Here is a 7,083-nt window from a genome sequence, read left to right on the forward strand (position 1 = left end):
TAGGGTTAGGGTTAGGGTTAGGGTTAGGGTTAGGGTTAGGGTTAGGGTTAGGGTTAGGGTTAGGGTTCAGTTGTGTGGCTCATACAATTTTAAATGTCATTTGATGCTCTCCTTAAGTTGAAATGTACCTGGAAACTAGGGTGAGGGTGAGGGTGAGGGTTTTCTGACAGAAAAGGGGTGTGGCTTATACAATTTTGAATACAATTTTAAACACATTTTTGTTCCCTCCTTAAGTTGTAATGTACCAGGAAGTTAGGGGTTGGGTTTGTGTTTGGGTTGTAGAACAGTTGTGTGGCTCATACAATGTTAAATGTCATTTGATGCTCTCCTTTGATGCTTCTCGGCCTTTTGGCTAAGATCAAGTGTAGTATCTGTTCTTATCAGTTTTCATGCTGGTGGGGATGGGTGCTGCATGGAGGATGCAGGTGTACCAGGGCTTTCCGGGGCTGGTTCTGAGGAATCAGCTCGACGGCTGCCCCGATGTGACCTGTTCCCTCCGGGTCTCGCCATGAGGCTGAGAGGGTCTAGAGCCGAGGTACTTTTGTGCCTCGGGGAGTGGTGACCCCGAGGTGCCGAAACTCACTGGGAGAATAGACTCACTGGGTTGAAGCACGGGCACCATAATCTCTTCACCTTGTGGCACTCACCTCTTGATTCCCGGCCTTCTGGCTAGGATCAGAGAAATTTTTATAGATCCGGCCGGATGTCCGGGCAGTATATCTGCACACATTCACTTATTTATTTCTTTTTTGTCTCACTGTGTCACTTTTTGCGTGTTGTGTGTTCACAGGATTTGTCAGGATGCGGTAGCCCTTCTGGGTGTCCCTCCTGGCGGTCTAGGGGAGGTGTGTGTGGCCATTAGGTTCCGCACCTCCCTGCAAAAACCCCGGGTACTCCTGCTTTGGCAGGGTACCTACCGTAATCGGCTCTGCGGGCAGATACCTTGGCTAGCGCCAAGGGGGATGCCGGGAGCATTTGTGGTCCCCTAGTAGCTTCGGCGAAAAGGGACATCGAACCTGGAACCTCGCAGGTACCTTTTGGTCCGGAGGCGAAGGGTAAGGTTTGTTGGGGGGCCTCTCTCCTATCGGAGAAGGGCTTGCGATAGACCGCATCCTTTGTGCACGTTTTTTTAGTGTAACACGTTTGCACTTTTTCTTGCACTTTGGGTGAATCGAAAGCACGTTCCTCGGCTTTAAAAAAAAAATTGATGCTCTCCTTAAGTTGAAATGTACCTGGAAACTAGTATGAGGGTGAGGGGGAAGGTTTTCCGACAGAAAAGGGGTGTGGCTTATACGATTTTGAATACAATTTTGAACACATTTTTGTTCTCTCCTTAAGTTGAAATGTACCAGGAAGGTTAGGGTTAGGGTTAGGGTTAGGGTTAGGGTTAGGGTTAGGGTTAGGGTTAGGGTTAGGGTTAGGGTTAGGGTTAGGGTTGTGGAACAGTTGTGTGGCTCATACAATTTTAAATGTCATTTGATGCTCTCCTTAAGTTGAAATGTACCTGGAAACTAGTATGAGGGTGAGGGGGAGGGTTTTCCGACAGAAAAGGGGTGTGGCTTATATGATTTTGAATACAATTTTGAACACATTTTTGTTCTCTCCTTAAGTTGAAATGTACCAGGAAGGTTAGGGTTAGGGTTAGGGTTAGGGTTAGGGTTAGGGTTAGGGTTAGGGTTGTGGAACAGTTGTGTGGCTCATACAATTTTAAATGTCATTTGATGCTCTCCTTAAGTTGAAATATACCTGGATACTAGTATGAGGGTGAGGGGGAGGGTTTTCTGACAGAAAAGGGGTGTGGCTTATACGATTTTGAATACAATTTTAAACACATTTTTGTTCTCTCCTTAAGTTGAAATGTACCAGGAAGTTAGGGTTTGGGTTTGGGTTTGGGTTGTAGAACAGTTGTGTGGCTCATACAATTTTAAATGTCATTTGATGCTCTCCTTAAGTTGAAATATACCTGGATACTAGTATGAGGGTGAAGGGGAAGGTTTTCCGACAGAAAAGGGGTGTGGCTTATATGATTTTGAATACAATTTTGAACACATTTTTGTTCTCTCCTTAAGTTGAAATGTACCAGGAAGGTTAGGGTTAGGGTTAGGGTTAGGGTTAGGGTTAGGGTTGTGGAACAGTTGTGTGGCTCATACAATTTTAAATGTCATTTGATGCTCTCCTTAAGTTGAAATATACCTGGATACTAGTATGAGGGTGAGGGGGAGGGTTTTCTGACAGAAAAGGGGTGTGGCTTATACGATTTTGAATACAATTTTAAACACATTTTTGTTCTCTCCTTAAGTTGAAATGTACCAGGAAGTTAGGGTTTGGGTTTGGGTTTGGGTTGTAGAACAGTTGTGTGGCTCATACAATTTTAAATGTCATTTGATGCTCTCCTTAAGTTGAAATGTACCTGGAAACTAGTGTGAGGGTGAGGGGGAGGGTTTTCCGACAAAAAAGGTGTGTCGCTTATACGATTTTGAATACAATTTTAAACACAGTTTTGTTCTCTCCTTAAGTTGATATGTATCAGGAAGTTAGGGTTTGGGTTTGTGTTTGGGTTGTAGAACAGTTGTGTGGCTCATACAATTTTAAATGTCATTTGATGCTCTCCTTAAGTTGAAATGTACCTGGAAACTAGTATGAGGGTGAGGGGGAGGGTTTTCTGACACAAAAGGGGTGTGGCTTATACGATTTTGAATACAATTTTAAACACATTTTTGTTCTCTCCTTAAGTTGAAATGTACCAGGAAGTTAGGGTTAGGGTTAGGGTTAGGGTTAGGGTTAGGGTTAGGGTTAGGGTTAGGGTTAGGGTTAGGGTTAGGGTTAGGGTTAGGGTTAGGGTTAGGGTTAGGGTTAGGGTTAGGGTTAGGGTTAGGGTTAGGGTTAGGGTTGTGGAACAGTTGTGTGGCTCATACAATTTTAAATGTCATTTGATGCTCTCCTTAAGTTGAAATGTACCTGGAAACTAGTATGAGGGTGAGGGGGAGGGTTTTCCGACAGAAAAGGGGTGTGGCTTATACAATTTTGAATACAATTTTAAACACATTTTTGTTCCCTCCTTACGTTGAAATGTTCCAGGAAGTTAGGGGTTGGGTTTGTGTTTGGGTTGTAGAACAGTTGTGTGGCTCATACAATGTTAAATGTCATTTGATGCTCTCCTTAAGTTGAAATGTACCTGGAAACTAGTATGAGGGTGAGGGGGAGGGTTTTCCGACAGAAAAGGGGTGTGGCTTATACGATTTTGAATACAATTTTGAACACATTTTTGTTCTCTCCTTAAGTTGAAATGTACCAGGAAGTTTAGGGTTAGGGTTAGGGTTAGGGTTAGGGTTAGGGTTGTGGAACAGTTGTGTGGCTCATACAATTTTAAATGTCATTTGATGCTCTCCTTAAGTTGAAATATACCTGGAAACTAGTATGAGGGTGAGGGGGAGGGTTTTCTGACAGAAAAGGGGTGTGGCTTATACGATTTTGAATACAATTTTAAACACATTTTTGTTCTCTCCTTAAGTTGAAATGTACCAGGAAGTTAGGGTTTGGGTTTGGGTTTGGGTTGTAGAACAGTTGTGTGGCTCATACAATTTTAAATGTCATTTGATGCTCTCCTTAAGTTGAAATGTACCTGGAAACTAGTATGAGGGTTAAGGGTAGGGTTTTCCGACAGAAAAGGGGTGTGGCTTATACGATTTTGAATACAATTTTGAACACATTTTTGTTCTCTCCTTAAGTTGAAATGTAACAGGAAGTTAGGGTTTGGGTTAGGGTTGTGGAACAGTTGTGTGGCTCATACAATTTTAAATGTCATTTGATGCTCTCCTTAAGTTGAAATGTACCTGGAAACTAGTGTGAGGGTGAGGGGAGGGTGTTACGACAGAAAAGGGGTGTGGCTTATACGATTTTGAATACAATTTTGAACACATTTTTGTTCTCTCCTTAAGTTGAAATGTACCAGGAAGTTAGGGTTAGGGTTAGGGTTAGGATTGTGGAACAGTTGTGTGGCTCATACAATTTTAAATGTCATTTGATGCTCTCCTTAAGTTGAAATGTACCTGGAAACTAGTATGAGGGTGAGGGGGAGGGTTTTCCGACAGAAAAGGGGTGTGGCTTATACGATTTTGAATACAATTTTGAACACATTTTTGTTCTCTCCTTAAGTTGAAATGTACCAGGAAGTTTAGGGTTAGGGTTAGGGTTAGGGTTGTGGAACAGTTGTGTGGCTCATACAATTTTAAATGTCATTTGATGCTCTCCTTAAGTTGAAATGTACCTGGAAACTAGGGTGAGGGTGAGGGTTTTCTGACAGAAAAGGGGTGTGGCTTATACGATTTTGAATACAATTTTGAACACATTTTTGTTCTCTCCTTAAGTTGAAATGTACCAGGAGGTTAGGGTTAGGGTTAGGGTTAGGGTTAGGGTTAGGGTTAGGGTTAGGGTTAGGGTTAGGGTTAGGGTTAGGGTTAGGGTTAGGGTTAGGGTTAGGGTTAGGGTTAGGGTTAGGGTTAGGGTTAGGGTTAGGGTTAGGGTTAAACAGTTGTGTGGCTCATACAATTTTAAATGTCATTTGATGCTCTCCTTAAGTTGAAATGTACCTGGAAACTAGGGTGAGGGTGAGGGTGAGGGTGAGGGTTTTCTGACAGAAAAGGGGTGTGGCTTATACCATTTTGAATACAATTTTAAACACATTTTTGCTCTCTCCTTAAGTTGAAATGTACCAGGAAGTTAGGGTTTGGGTTTGTGTTTGGGTTGTAGAACAGTTGTGTGGCTCATACAATTGTAAATGTCATTTGATGCTCTCCTTAAGTTGAAATGTACCTGGAAACTAGTATGAGGGTGAGAGGGAGGGTTTTCCGAAACAAAAGGGGTGTGGCTTATACGATTTTGAATACAATTTTAAACACATTTTTGTTCTCTCCTTAAGTTGATATGTATCAGGAAGTTAGGGTTTGGGTTTGTGTTTGGGTTGTAGAACAGTTGTGTGGCTCATACAATTGTAAATGTCATTTGATGCTCTCCTTAAGTTGAAATGTACCTGGAAACTAGTATGAGGGTGAGAGGGAGGGTTTTCCGAAACAAAAGGGGTGTGGCTTATACGATTTTGAATACAATTTTAAACACATTTTTGTTCTCTCTTAAGTTGAAATGAACCAGGAAGTTAGGGTTAGGGTTAGGGATAGGGATAGGGATAGGGATAGGGTTAGGGTTAGGGTTAGGGTTAGGGTTAGGGTTAGGGTTAGGGTTAGGGTTAGGGTTAGGGTTAGGGTTAGGGTTGTGGAACAGTTGTGTGGCTCATACAATTTTAAATGTCATTTGATGCTCTCCTTAAGTTGAAATGTACCTGGAAACTAGTATGAGGGTGAGGGGGAGGGTTTTCCGACAGAAAAGGGGTGTGACTTATATGATTTTGAATACAATTTTAAACACATTTTTGTTCTCTCCTTAAGTTGAAATGTACCAGGAGGTTAGGGTTAGGGTTAGGGTTAGGGTTCAGTTGTGTTGCTCATACAATTTTAAATGTCATTTGATGCTCTCCTTAAGTTAAAATGTACCTGGAAACTAGTATGAGGGTGAGGGGGAGGGTTTTCTGACAGAAAAGGGGTGTGGCTTATACGATTTTGAATACAATTTTAAACACATTTTTGTTCTCTCCTTAAGTTGATATGTATCAGGAAGTTAGGGTTTGGGTTTGGGTTTGGGTTGTAGAACAGTTGTGTGGCTCATACAGTTTTAAATGTCATTTGATGCGCTCCTTAAGTTGAAATGTACCTGGAAACTAGTAGGAGGGTGAGGGGGAGGGTTTTCCGACAAAAAAGGGGTGTGGCTGATATGATTTTGAATACAATTTTAAACACATTTTTGTTCTCTCCTTAAGTTGAAATGTACCAGGAAGTTAGGGTTTGGGTTTGTGTTTGGGTTGTAGAACAGTTGTGTGGCTCATGAAATTTTAAATGTCATTTGATGCTCTCCTTAAGTTAAAATGTACCTGGAAACTAGTATGAGGGTGAGGGGGAGGGTTTTCCGAAACAAAAGGGGTGTGGCTTATACGATTTTGAATACAATTTTAAACACATTTTTGTTCTCTCCTTAAGTTGAAATGTACCAGGAAGTTAGGGTTTGGGTTTGTGTTTGGGTTGTAGAACAGTTGTGTGGCTCATACAATTTTAAATGTCATTTGATGCTCTCCTTAAGTTGAAATGTACCTGGAAACTAGTGTGAGGGTGAGGGGGAGGGTTTTCCGACAAAAAAGGTGTGTGGCTTATACGATTTTGAATACAATTTTAAACACATTTTTGTTCTCTCCTTAAGTTGATATGTATCAGGAAGTTAAAGTTTGGGTTTGTGTTTGGGTTGTAGAACAGTTGTGTGGCTCATACAATTGTAAATGTCATTTGATGCTCTCCTTAAGTTGAAATGTACCTGGAAACTAGTATGAGGGTGAGAGGGAGGGTTTTCCGAAACAAAAGGGGTGTGGCTTATATGATTTTGAATACAATTTTAAACACATTTTTGTTCTCTCCTTAAGTTGAAATGTACCAGGAAGTTAGGGTTAGGGTTAGGGTTAGGGTTAGGGTTAGGGTTAGGGTTAGGGTTAGGGTTAGGGTTAGGGTTAGGGTTAGGGTTAGGGTTAGGGTTAGGGTTAGGGTTAGGGTTAGGGTTAGGGTTAGGGTTAGGGTTAGGGTTAGGGTTAGGGTTAGGGTTGTGTGGCTCATACAATTTTAAATGTCATTTGATGCTCTCCTTAAGTTGAAATGTACCTGGAAACTAGTATGAGGGTGAGGGGGAGGGTTTTCCGACAGAAAAGGGGTGTGGCTTATACAATTTTGAATACAATTTTAAACACATTTTTGTTCCCTCCTTAAGTTGAAATGTACCAGGAAGTTAGGGGTTGGGTTTGTGTTTGGGTTGTAGAACAGTTGTGTGGCTCATACAATGTTAAATGTCATTTGATGCTCTCCTTAAGTTGAAATGTACCTGGAAACTAGTATGAGGGTGAGGGGGAAGGTTTTCCGACAGAAAAGGGGTGTGGCTTATACGATTTTGAATACAATTTTGAACACATTTTTGTTCTCTCCTTAAGTTGAAATG

General features: G+C 41.6%; 1 pseudogene; it reads left to right on the top strand.

Moving 5' to 3' along the window:
- The first annotated feature begins 332 nt into the window (after positions 1–332).
- LOC130274658 (U2 spliceosomal RNA) lies at positions 333–492 on the top strand (annotated as a pseudogene).
- The last annotated feature ends 6,591 nt before the right edge of the window (positions 493–7,083 follow it).

The sequence above is a fragment of the Hyla sarda genome, chromosome 5 (assembly GCF_029499605.1).
Source record: "Hyla sarda isolate aHylSar1 chromosome 5, aHylSar1.hap1, whole genome shotgun sequence".
Lineage (NCBI taxonomy): Eukaryota > Metazoa > Chordata > Amphibia > Anura > Hylidae > Hyla > Hyla sarda.